General features: G+C 40.2%; 1 long non-coding RNA gene across 2 annotated transcripts in view; it reads left to right on the forward strand.

Annotated features, from left to right (window-relative positions):
* LOC141139014 (uncharacterized) overlaps positions 1 to 13,857 on the forward strand; it is a 37,478-nt gene that overhangs the window by 8,758 nt on the left and 14,863 nt on the right. Inside the window, exons 2-3 of one of the 2 annotated variants that reach the window (XR_012243701.1) lie at positions 1,268 to 1,337; positions 4,348 to 4,606. This is a non-coding gene — a long non-coding RNA (uncharacterized lncRNA). Of the gene's footprint in view, positions 1 to 1,267; positions 1,338 to 4,347; positions 4,607 to 13,857 lie in introns of those variants that run through there. The other variant, XR_012243702.1, reaches the window with a different exon arrangement.

The following is a 13,857-nucleotide window of genomic DNA, read 5'->3' on the forward strand; positions in this document are numbered from 1 at the left end:
CCGCCCCCCTCCCTGTCCTCTCTGGGCTGCAGATGGGCATCGATCAGGCTGCATTGATGGCAATGGTGAGGCTGCATTGATGTGGACTGATGAGGCTGAATTGATGGCACTTGTGAGGCTGCAGATGGGCATTGATCAGGCTGCATTGATAGCAATGGTGAGGCTGCAGATGGGCACTGACCCTTATTTTGCTTCAAAGTTCCTTATTTAAAATTTAAGTTTTTTTCCTGAAACTTCCCTCTTAAAATGAATGTGCGTGTTATACGCCTGTACGTGTTATACACCGATAAATACGGTATATAGAGGAACTCAACCACAATCCCACACACACACACACACACATATATACACCCTCCAAACTGCATCAAATACTGGGTGTGGTCAAATTTAAATAACAGTGGGAGGGTCCTAAAGGGCCATTAATTACCAGGCGTGCATTAAGTTTGGGGGGTTACACACAGAGTACAGAGTTCAGCCTTCTTCCACAGATGCTTACCTCTGCAGTCCCCAGCCATATCTCACTTTCACCTCTCTTCAGCTCTGACCTCTGCATGCAACCCCCCCCCCCACTGACCCCATGCCCCCCCCCCTTAAAAGCTCCACTATCTTCCACATGTCTTACTTTTGTTACTGTATTAAGCTGAAGCACCCAGCTGGCTCTAGTACCTGCCTGCACACGGTAGATGGCTCTGCCTCCCTCACATGTTGGGAGATCATCCAGTGGGGATTCACACTGCACCCCAAACATCTGCATCTCCCTTGTCCCCATCCTGCACTCAGTGGAAGCCACTGAGGAGATCAGATCTGTGGGAGCCGTTGGGAGACAAGCCAGACTTCTGTGTTTACCAAAGTAATAGTGATGAGCAGGGAGCAGAGGGCCTGAGCCAGTGGTGGTGGAACTTAATTCCATCAAGTTCCATCTAAAAAAAAGCCATATATATATATATATATATATATATATATATATATATATATATATATAATATTGTCAAAAGTATTGTGACGCCTGCCTTTACACATACATGAGCTTTAATGGCACCCCAATCTTCGTCCATAGGGTTCAATATTGAGTTGGCCCACCCTTTGCAGTTATAACAGTTTCCACAGATTGGAAAAAGAGTCAACGGTGGGTTGCATTGCTAATGTCAGTTCCCATTCCCATGTCATGCAGTATGTCTCCTCTCTCTTTCTATATATACATTTATGTAATTATGGTTATGTTGTTTTTGTTTTTGATTTTATTCTTACCTTTTTTCTTCTTCTATAGAGCTATTTCTTTAATACAACGGTCATGCCTTGTTCCCCTAAGGGAGCCAATGCCTTGGCGAAACATGTAGGTAAGACCTGACCTAATCGAATATATAGGCCTGTACCACTCTGGCCCACATTCAACCTAAATTAGCTCCATTATCAATTTCTTATATTTATTTTGATTATTTGTTTTTGTGTAATTTCTGTGATTTTTGATATTATGTAATAAAAATCATATATATATTTTTAATATACTCTCTGATTGAACTGCTTTGACACCGCAATAATCCCCCTCCTTTCCACGTCCTTTTTCTGTATCCAATTTGGGATGAGGTGCCTTATCTAATCTGGACATATCTGCCAATTCTTTCCTTTTTTTTTTTCATAAATAGAGAAATACATTAAAATGTACTTCTAGGAGTAGAATGTCCTATTGATACTATCCTACTTGGTTCTATGGTGATACAAACTCAAATCGTTTCAGAGGGGTTGCTATTGGATTTCATAGTACCACTATGTTTACGGTAGAGGGGCAGCTAGCAGACCCTGAGGGACGGTTTTTATTCAATAAAGGAAGATTGTTCAATATGAAATGCATGTTTGCTAATATCTTCTCCCCCAATAGAGAACAAATAAGTTCCTAAAAAATACATTGAAAAAGTTAATGGTATTTAAAGTGGTTATGATGTGAAGTCAGAAGGTTTTTTATCTTAATGCACTCTATGCATTAAGATAAAAAGCCTTCTGTGTGCTGCAGCTCTCCTGAGCCCCCCCTTAATACTTGCCTGAGCCCCCTCTAGATCCAGCGATGTTGTAGGAATGTCGCAGCTGCCCAGAACTTCCCTCATCATTGGCTGAGACAGCAGCGCGTCACCATTGGCTCCCACTGCTGTCAATCAAAGTCAGTCAATCAATGTAAAAAGAAAGGGGGTGGGGCCAGGCCGCAGCTCCGTGTCTGAATGGACACAGGGAACTGTGACTTAGCTTAGGTGCCCCCATTGTAAGCTTCTTGCTGTGGGGGCACTCAACAGGAGGGAGGGGCCAGGAGCACCAAAGAGGGACCCGAGAAGAGGAGGATCTGAGCTGCTCTGTGCAAATCCACTGCACAGAGCAAGTAAGTATAACATGTTTGTTATTTTTACCTAAAAAAAAAGACGTTACAATCACTTTAAAGAAGGAAAATTGTTTATAGCAGGGGACTTAAATTTGTGCCTAGACCCACTGATGGATTCCTCAGGGGATTCCCCCCATTTATCAAGACAAAGCCAGAATGAGATTAAGAAGCTACTCTTATGCCGCGTACACACGAGCGGACTTTTCGACCGGACTGGTCCGACGGTCTATCCGACGGAGTTTTGGCGGAATTCCGACAGACTTTACCAACGAGCGGACTTGCCTACACACAATCACACCAAAGTCTGATGGATTTGTACGTGATGACGTACGACCGGACTAGAATAAGGAAGTTGATAGCCAGTAGCCAATAGCTGCCCTAGCGTCGGTTTTCGTCCGTCGGACTAGTATACAGACGAGCTGACTTTTCGACCGGACTCGAGTCCATCGGAAAGATTTGAAACATGTTTTATTTCTAGGTCCGTCTGACTTTTGGGAAAAAAAAGTCAGCTGGAGCCCACACATGATCGAATTGTCCGCCGAAAAGTCCGCTCGTATGTACGCGGCATTAGAATATCAGCTGATATATAGAGATTAGACACCCAGCATTCAGAGATTACTTGATCACTCAGTGGTATATGGGTCTTATTCGAGGACTGACTATATATTATTAGAACACCAACTACTAGACTCCTTGAAGGATGTGACTATTAAATCTATTACTCTGTCCGATCATGCACCCATAGTAGCTCAAATAGAATTTCCGTCGGTGACACCAAGGAACTCTATTTGGAAACTGAATGAATCGCTCATTCAGGATCCTAGGGTTATTGAAAGTATAGAATGTGAGCTGAGGGAGTTCTTCTCCATTAATGATACACTAGAGGTCTCTGCGCACACTTTGTGGAAATCTCATAAGGCCTATATAAGGGGCATATTGATGGAAATGGGAGCGCAGAGGAAGAAAGAAAAAAGGGAGAGATTAAATCTCCTTTTAAAAGAAATCCAAGAATTAGAACAGCAGTCCCGACCTAAAGGCACCCCAGAGAAGCAGGAACTAATAAGGAAAAGGGAGGAGTTAGCTGCCCCTATGGAACAAGAAACAAAATGTGCATTCCATATGGTTATGAAGGAGAAATATCAGTGGGGTAAGAAACCTGGGAAATGGATGGTTATCAGTGCCACCTATCAGTGCCACCTATCAGTGCCCATCAGTGCCATCTATTAGTGGTACCTATCAGTGTCCATCAGTGTCACCCATCCGTGCCACCCATCCGTGCCAACCATCAGTGCCATCTTATCAGTGGCCATCAGTGCCGCCTTATCTGTGCCCATCAGTACCGATTTATCTGTCCCCATCAGTGCCACCTTATCTGTGCCTATCAGTGCCGCCTTAACTGTGCCTATTAGTGCCCATCAGTAAAGCCTATCAGTGCCCATCAGTACCACCTCATCAGCGCATATAAATGAAGGAGAAAAATTACCTGTTTGCAAAATTTTATAACAAACTAATTATTAAACATGATTTTTTTTTCAAAATTTTCCATCTTTTTTTGTTTGTTTAGCAAAAAATAAAAATTCCAGCTGATTAAATGCCACCAAAAGAGAGCTTTATTTGTGGGGAAAAAATGATAAAAATTAAATTTGGGTACAGTGTTGTATGACCGCGCAATTGTAATTCAAAGTGCGTCAGCGCTGAAAGCTGAAAATTGGTCTGGGCAGGAGGGGGGTTTAAGTGCCCAGTAAGCAAGTGGTTAAATGAGCAGAGATTTTTTTTTATTTTTAAAGTGAAAGCCTAAAAATGAAAAAAATCCTTCCAATATAGTGCCTGGGAGGCCCCCTTAATCTACCTGTAAAGTGGCAGATCTGTACCATGTCTAGAATCTGCTGCAGCAATAATTGCATTTATAAAGTGAAAAAAATTACATTTTCCCTGCAAGCTGCCTTTATTTTATTAATTAAAATTATTCAATTAATTAACAGCTGGAGAGCCAGTGTGTATGATGAGGCCACAATGTAGTGCACTGGGAACAAGATTAGAAATTTTTTGGATACATGCGGACGCTATTTCCAGTACCACTGATGTCATTTCCGGTCGTACTTCCAGTCGTTTGGAACACACGTTATGAACGCACGCTAGGAACAGCGTTTTTATATGATCAGCTCCATCCTTGATGCTTGTTTGATCTTATTTTTTGTAAGTACCCATCCTTTGTTCAAATAAACCTTTTTTTAATGGTACTTCACTATTAGTTCCATTTTTTTACTTCTGGGTACGTGTTTGTCTGGCTGAAACTCTTCACCAAGGAACCCTGGATCTGATGACCTGACTTCCTATCCACCATCTTAAAGGCATCCATACCAAGCCTTAAGTGACCCACCAGACTGAAAAGCTGGGGGTCGTGTTTATCTGGTGAGTGGGGATACTGAGGGGGTGTTGTGCACCTGAATCTTCTGAAGTACCTTTCTTCTCTTCACTTTGGATTGGAGCACCTTTAGTCACTAGTTTTGGACTTTGTTTTGTTTTATCATTTATATCTTATTCACATCCATATATTCTGTTTGTGAGCGCTATATTTATATATTTTTCATGTTCTTCAAGTAATTAGCACTTTGTGTATAGCAGCTGCATCTTTTTATTTCACTGATTTTATATTATTTTTTTCTCTGTCGCTCCATTAGCGCGAGTATATATATTTAGCATTTATATTTTTTTCAAGAATTGGCCTTGCTGTAAAAAATTGCAATGATATGCACCTATCAAACAGGTGCAGAGAAATTACTCTTTGGGTGTCGGGGGGCCTTCCCACCGTAACCCTATAGAGGTACTCTTGATGAAAGCAAGAATTGGCCTTGCTGTAAAAAATTGCGATGATATGCACCTGTCAAAGAAGTGCTGAAAAATTGGTCTTTGGGTGTTAATTGTGCCCATGAAACCTATACCAAAAACAATCTGCTAGATGAAATGATTGAACACCCTCAAAGCTAGGCAGCCTTGAAATCCTGCAGAGATTCCACATCCCAAAAAGACTTAATCAGTGACATCAGCATCAGGGGCTTCATAGCTGGTAATTCAGGTCTGATTCATTTTTATAAAAGTCTCTTGACCTCTCTTGACCAACAGAAGACTTTCGAGTTGCAAGCAGTGTTATCTGGTGTGCTGTGAACGAAATATATTGTCCCTTGCTGGACCATGTGTCAGCAGTAAGGTGGCTTTTACGACTGACTGCCTTGCCCAACGATGCCAGAACATTCCCTTCCACGTGATGGTAGAGAGATGGAACGGCCTTACGTGTAGTAGCAACTGGGAACCTGCCATTGTGGTACAGCACATTGTGCATATTCACGGAAGGGGGCAGAATTCACCAGGCTGAAAGGCAGCCTACTCTAGCTATACACTAATGTCAAGATTACTGACACAGTCTCACTACACTACATTGAAACTATCTGAGCTGCCCCTACTCTAGCTGCACACTATGCAAAGCTGAATGATGGTCCTCCTCACTACACTCACACTATCCCTAGACTGACACTAAACTAATATTCTACACTGACAAACTGAAGCAAAATAGCACAGTATAGCACACTATCTAACTAATAGCACTGAACAGAGCCCTGTTCTATGTCTCTACACGCCAAAATCACACTGAAAATGGCTGCCATTGAAAGAATACTTTTATACTGTGAGGCGGGAATTAACCATGATTGGATAAAGTCATGATGACAGTGTCCAATCATGACTCTGGGAGTACTCAGAATGGTCCTATGTGGAAAGTGGGGTCCCTCAGGGTTCTGTCCTGGGACCAATCCTATTTAATTTATTCAGAAATGATCTGGAGGATGGGATAAACAGCTCTATCTCAGTATTTGCAGACAATACTAAGCTAGACAGGGCAAAAGCTTCTCTGCAGGATGTGGAAACCTTGCAAGAAGATCTAAACAAATTAATGGGGTGGACAACTACATGGCAAATGAGGTTTATTGTGGAAAAATGTAAAATAAAGCATTTAGCTGGCAAAAACATGAATGCAATCTACTCACTGGGGGGAGAACCTCTGGGGGAATCTAGGATGGAAAAGGATCTTGGGGTCCTAGTAGATGAAAGGCTCAGCAACGGCATGTAATGCCAAGCTGCTTCAAGCAAAGCCAATAGAATATTGGCATGCATTAAAAAGAGAATTAACTCCAGAGATAAAACGATAATTCTTCCACTCTGGAAGACTCTCATCAGGCCGCACCTGGAGTATGCCGTCCAGGTCTGGGCTCCAGTCCTCAGGAAGGATGTGCTGGAAATGGAGAGAGTACAGAGAAGGGCAACAAAGCTACTAAAGGGACTGGAGGATCTTAGTTATGAGTAGAGATGTGAAGGCCCGGAAAAAAAACGGAAACATTCGGAAAAAAACGTCTTTTTTTCCGTTTTTTTTTCCTGAAGGCTTTTTTGTTTTTTTCCCAAAAATTGGAAGAATTGAAAAAAGAAAAAAAAATTGTGGAATATTTTATTTTACATGATGAATAAAATATTTTAAGACAGGTTGTTCAAATATTTTCCAAATCATTTCTAAAAAAAATGTATGATATCAGATTATTCTAATTTCTGTGCACTGAGTGAGGACAAGTAAGTCCTAGGTAACAAACCGAACCCTCCAATGCAAGAACAGTATGCATTTCTTCCTTTAGGAGGTGCTGTGCTGCTATTGTAACATGCTTTTGCATGTTAGTGGGTGTGTTTGGTTTGTTCTGTCCTCTTCACTAGGCCTCAAAAGCATTGGAAGAAAATACTGAGCAACAAAAAGGACCTGAAAGTATATACTTAATTAAAAAAGGTAAGAGTTTACATTTATCTGATTCTGAATCCAGAAAACTGAATCATTTAGCTACATTAGTTTATCCTTATAAACTTTTGTGTAAATAATAATTTAATTACCAGTAATCTGGTTCTTCCCCCACCCCCACACACAACCAATAATTAGTGTCTTCTTGCAAAGTAGTCATTTTTTCTTGTTTTTATTTCTTACTCCCCTCAGAAAAATGGTGAGACCAACATCTAGCATATGGAGGTATTTTCACATTACAAGTTCTTCTGAAAGGAAAAATGTGATTTGCAAATATTGTCAGATGAAATATGCATTTCCAAATGCTACCAGGATGACAAAACACATTCTTGTATGTAACAAGTGTCCTGTAGATATTAAAAAATCCTTCATGGATCGAAGTGAAGAGGACAACAATGATGACAATGCACATAGTTTTTCCCAACGTTCTCGTAACAGAATGACTTTTAAACTTAAAAAGACAAAAAAGTGCTAATGTAGGTATTTTTTTTCAATTTTCCCGAAAATTTCAGTTTTTTTCCCAAAAAAACTTTTTTTTTCCGAGCTTCAAAATTTCCGGAAATTTTACATCTCTAGTTATGAGGAATAATTACAAGCACTGAACTTATTCTCTCTGGAGAAGAGACACTTGAGAGGGGATATGATTTCAATGCACAAATAATGTACTGGTGACCCCACAATAGGGATAAAACTTTTCTGCGAAAGGGCATTTAAAAAGACTCACGGCCATTCACTAAAATTAGAGGAAAAGCGATTTAACCGGAAACAGCTTAGAGGGTTTTTTACAGTAAGAGTGCTAAGAATGTGGAATTCTCTTCCACAAGCTGTGGTTTCAGCAGGGAGCATAGATAATTAAAAAAAACTATTAGATAGGCACCTAAACAACCACAACATACAGGGATATACAATGTAATATTGACATAAAAGCGCACACACACATCTGTATAGTTTACACTACACCACTGCGAGTCTGATGTAGACGGCAGATACCTAATCCTCTCCGTGACAATTGAGAACCAACGCCTCACATTAGTTAATCTTTATGCGCCTAACACGGCTAAAAAAAGTTCTATACAAACCTGCTTTTCAAATTATCACCCTACAGAGCTGAAAAAAAGACTTATACGATCCCTGGAGTTGCTTACACGATGTAGAGCAAGTCTACACCTTCTATTCCTATTCTCAACTATCTTATTCTCAGATCGATCTATTCCTAACTGACAAATATTTACTCCAATCAGTCATAGAAGCACATATTGGTGTGATCACATGGTCCGATTATGCGCCAGTCTCAATTAAGATCTTCAATCACAAACAAACCCCACAACACACTGTATGGAGACTAAACTCCTCCCTTCTCACCAACCCTACACATGAAGCCAAAATTATATCCGAGATTGAGACCTGCTTCAAACTTTACTCGCAATCGATTGATGATCACTCTGTGATTTGGAATGCGCACAAAGCCTTTCTCTGGGGTCTATTCATAAAGTTAGGGGTTTATGATAAAAAAGCCCACTCACTCACCACAGAGATCTTACTAAAACAAATACGAGACCTTGAACAACTAAACAAACAGGGTCAGACCCTAAAATATCACTAGAGCTGAGAGAACTCAGATACCAACTTAGCGAACACCTCCATAAAAAGTTTGACTATTACATTAAGTAACTTGCACTCCAATTCTATGCCTCGGCAAACAAACCAGGGGCATTTCTGGCCAAGAAATAAAAAGACAACTTTCTAACAAAAATATCAAATTTCTCACAAACTCCCAAGGTAAGCTTTACTAGATATAGCGAATGAGCTCAGTGCATTCTATGCTAAATTACTGTATATAATCTCATAGACACAGGACCATCAAATTCCCCTAAACATGAAGACTTTGAAGCCTTTCTCTCATCCATCCATCTCCCCTCTATCTCTTCTACCCAACTAGAATCCCTATCAGCACCTTTCTACTAAGCGAAAATACTTAAAGCCATAAAACAACTCCCACTACACAAGGAACCTGGCCCGGACGGCTTCCCCAATGCATGCATATTACAAATGCTTCTCAGACCTGATCGCCCCACACTTAGGTAATACCTTCAACCACTACTCCTCTACTTGTAGCTTGTGACAAGTTCCTGCTAATTACCATTCAATATCACTCTTAAACAAAGATACCAAATTGTATGCAAAACTCTTAGCACAACGTCTCTCCTCAATCACCCAGACCAGGTAGGATTCATACCAGGCAGACAAGCCTCGGACGGCACTAGATGTCTCATTGATCTTATACAACCTGTGGAGCACAGTAGAACGCCTTCTCTCTTCCTATCTCTGGATGCAGAGATGGCACTTGATAGGTTTCACTGGAACTACATGGAAGCAGTGCTCATAAATTTGGACTCTCAGGAACTTTTTAACCACCATTTTAAATATCTACTCTTCCCCAAGTGCACGAGTATGGACTTAGGGTATAATGTCAGACACAATCATGAATGGCACAAGGCAGGGTTGCTCACTCTCCCCCTTGATCATTGCCATGATTATGGATAGGGATGAGCTTCGAGTTTGAGTCAAACTCATGTTCGACTTGAACATCGGCTGTTCGCAAGTTCGCCGAACAGCGAACAATTTGGGGTGTTCACGGCAAATTCGAATGCTGCGGAACACCCTTTAAAAGTCTATGGGAGAAATCAAAAGTGCTAATTTTAAAGGCTTATATGCATGGTATTGTCATAAAAAGTGTTTGTGGACCTGGGTCCTGCCCCAGGGGACATGGATCAATGCAAAAAAAGTTTTAAAAACGGCTGCTTTTTTGGGAGCAGTGATTTTAATAATGCTTAAAGTGAAACAATAAAAGTGTAATATCCCTTTAAATTTCGTACCTGGGGGGGTGTCTATAGTATGCCTGTAAAGGGGCGCATGTTTCCCGTGTTTAGAACAGTCTGACAGCAAAATGACATTTCAAAGGAAAAAAAGTCATTTAAAACTACTCGCGGCTATTGCATTGCCTGTCCGGCAATACACATAGAAGTTCATTGATAAAAATGACATGGGAATTCCCCACAGGGGTACCCCGAACCAAAATAAAAAAAAAAAAATGACTTGGGGGGTCCCCCTAAATTCAATACCAGGCCCTTCAGGTCTTGTATGGATATTAAGGGGAACCCCGGCTGAAAAAACAGCCGTTTTTAAAACTTTTTTTTGCATTGATCCATGTCCCCTGGGGCAGGACCCAGGTCCCCAAACACTTTTTATGACAATAATTTGCATATAAGCCTTTAAAATTAGCACTTTTGATTATTCATGTTAGTGTCCCATAGACTTTAACGGTGTTCGCATGTTCGAACAAACTTTTTTCCTGTTCGCATGTTCTGGTGCGAACCGAACAGGGGGGTGTTCGGCTCATTCCTAATTATGGAATCCCTTGCTCAGTCCATTAAAGCATCATCGTCAATATCTGGCATCATGATAGGGAACACAAAACATAAAATAGGCTTATATGCCGACGATTTTATCATCACCCTAACCAATCCCAAAACATCTTTCAGGGCCGTCCAACATCTTCTAGAACTGTTCTGCTCAGTTTCCCTCTACAAAATCAACCACACTAAATCGATCATGTTAAATTTGGGCATTGATCCGCATGCTACTCAATCTATATCAGCACAAACCGCCTTTATATGGTCCTCCAGTTTTTCGCTACCATATCTGGGAGTTTGCCTAACATTCCCAAGCCGAACCTTATTAAAGGTAAATTATGATGACCTCGTAGAAAAGCTTACATGTCTCTCTAAAGAACTAAGCCACTTTCCTGTATCCTGGGCTGGCAGAATTGCCCAAACAAAAGTGTACTTGCTTCCACACATATTATACATATTTTGTACTATTCCCTTACCCTTTTTACCAACTCACATAAGGAAGCTACAAGGGATAATCAACACATTTATCTGGCAACACAAGCCTAAATAAATCCACTCTCCTCATCAAGGTCTCTCATGGAGGAATGGGAGCCCTAAGCATCCAAGCATACTACAGAGCAGTAGTCCTGGACCAACTCAGAGAATGATGGTCACCTAACTGTCCTGGCCCCTCCTCTACAAGTGACAACACAGGGCTAATCACATGTCTTCCTCAGGGGGATCCGAGTGATTAGTCCTGTGTCGTCACATGTAAGGAAAGGGCCAGGACGGTGGAGGAGACAGTTTCATGCTTGTTTGAGCAGACCACTGGCACATATAGGATTTGAAGCTACCTGGAAGAGGATTTTTGCTACTTTATGCTTTGTGTAGTTTGGTGCGCTGGTAGCACCATTAAAATGTGAGTACCCTGATGTTCTTTTTTCTAATTAAACTTGCAAACAAACGATAATACACTATCCACCCTCTTTCTTATTTTAACATTGTGGATATCTCTGTGGATGTAACCGTGGGATCCTGCTGAAAACTTCTTAACTCAGAGCCCAGGAGTGGTTCAATAGCTTATGTGGACCAAACTTAATTGTGCGGTCACACTGATTGAGGTGAGCGCAGCTACACGGGAGGGGGGGGGGGGGGCACGTGTGCAAAGTCACTCTCTTATTGAACAGGATTTTTCTTCACAAGAGTCACTTTATGGAGTATTATTGCACGTATGCACTTTAATATCTGAGGATTTGAAGATTACTGAGGACATTTTTTTTTGGACACATTTTATTTAATGGAAGGATTTTTTTTCACTGTGAACTTGCTTGATTTACTAATTTCCGTTGCACCATATTTTATATTCTCTTTTTGTATACTTAGTATTGATGTTATTGCAAGCATGGAAGGATTTTTTTCACTGTGAACTTGGTTGATTTTCACTGTGAACTTGCTTGATTTACTAATTTTCGTTGCACCATATTTTACATTCATTTCTCTTTTTGTATACTTAGTATTAATGTTATTGTAATAGTACTTTTTTATCATTAAGGCTATTATCGCACAGCGTTGCATTTTCTTTGCTATTTTTCTATAGGTTTTTTTCACACCTTATGGGATTGAGATTTATGCATAGCAACTGTCTATAAGCACTTGATTCACTTTCACACGGATTGTTTTAATCACACCTGAAGCTAATTGTAGCTTAGGGCTTGTTTATGGTTGCTTGCAGGATGTTTTATTATTTATATTGGATTATTGCCAAATAATATTTTGTTTAACTTTGTTTTTCACATTAGGATAACATGTCTTTGGTAAACCTTCCATAACTGCTTGTATTCGTTTTTATCTGCCAGTCCCTCCTAAACGATGTCACTTCCGCAACGCTTATAGCCTTCTTATTTAATTTCCTCCATACATGATCTGTTTAACAAAATGTAATTTAACTCATGAGGATTTGGAATAAAATATTTTCTATGATATACCCATCCAAAGCCTCAAAAGCCATGTTCCTATGTGCCAAGCCTCCATGCTCAAATGCAGGACTATTGCAGTCTAAAGCCTCGTACACACGATCGGATTTTCCGATGGGAAATGTTGATGACAGGCTGTTGGCGGAAAATCCAACCATTTTGTACGCTCCATCGAACAATTGTTGTCGGATTTTCCGCAGACAAATGTTGGCTAGCAGGTTTTAAAATTTTCAGCAGACAAATATGTGTAGTCGGATTTTACGAGCATGTGTACACAAGTCTGTCATACAAAAGTCCAAAGTACAAACACGCATGCTCGGAAACAAGGACGAGCCAGAAGGTTGGTCTTGTAAAATAGCGTTCGTAATGGAGAATTGACATTTTTGATGTGTCAAATTATGAAATCTCGAAATGCAGCGCACAATTCTCTTCTTCTTTAATGGGATAATAATGAAGCTGCTTTGCTGGTGATACTGATGGAGTGTTGCAAACAAATTTTCAAAGGCTTTTTTTCTAGTGATATCAAGAATAATATTATTATGCTTGTTATTTTTTTTTTTTTGGTGCAAGTTACCACAACACCATTATACCGTAGTTTTTAAGATCAAAGATACAAGTATGTTGGTGTCCCTTGTCAATTTTACATTGTATTTTTTAAAATGTAACTGCCTACTCCCAAAATGTCATTTGAAGTAAAACACATAGCCAAATAATATTCTCCACAATTTTTTTATTGTGCATTAAAAAAAGAAAACAAATAAAATTAGACATGCTATCTACCAATAGAACTTAACCAAAAAGTGCATTCTATGCACCCAAAAATATAGAAAATATACCAAATCAAATCATTATTCAACCAAAAAATAAAATAAAAGCCTCATCCATGTGTCCTGCTTCTTAATATAGGGGGTCAACAATGCCAAGAATTGGTGAAAGCAGGGGTCTGTCATCCAGAGATAATTCCGAAAATCATCTGGATTATTCTCCTGGAGCTCCCGCAGCAAAGGCATATGACATAATTGGTCACGATTAATAAAGCAACCAATTTTTGGTCTAAGAAATCCTCATCCACCTGTTCCTGGACTGGACTTGGGTCAAAGCAATAACTCCAAGGCCAATAATAAATAAAACGTTATCTCCTCTGATTCCGCAACATGTCTGGTTGACGAACGGCCGTTCAGAAATAAACTGAAAAGCGTGAAATGAAAAGCGCAAAATGAAAAGCCCGAATCAACACTCACCAAACTTCTACTAACACAAAATTAGCAGAAGGAGCCCAAAGGGTGGCGCCAAAGA

This window comes from Aquarana catesbeiana, linkage group LG04 (genome assembly GCF_042186555.1).
Source record: "Aquarana catesbeiana isolate 2022-GZ linkage group LG04, ASM4218655v1, whole genome shotgun sequence".
Taxonomy (NCBI): Eukaryota; Metazoa; Chordata; class Amphibia; order Anura; family Ranidae; genus Aquarana; species Aquarana catesbeiana.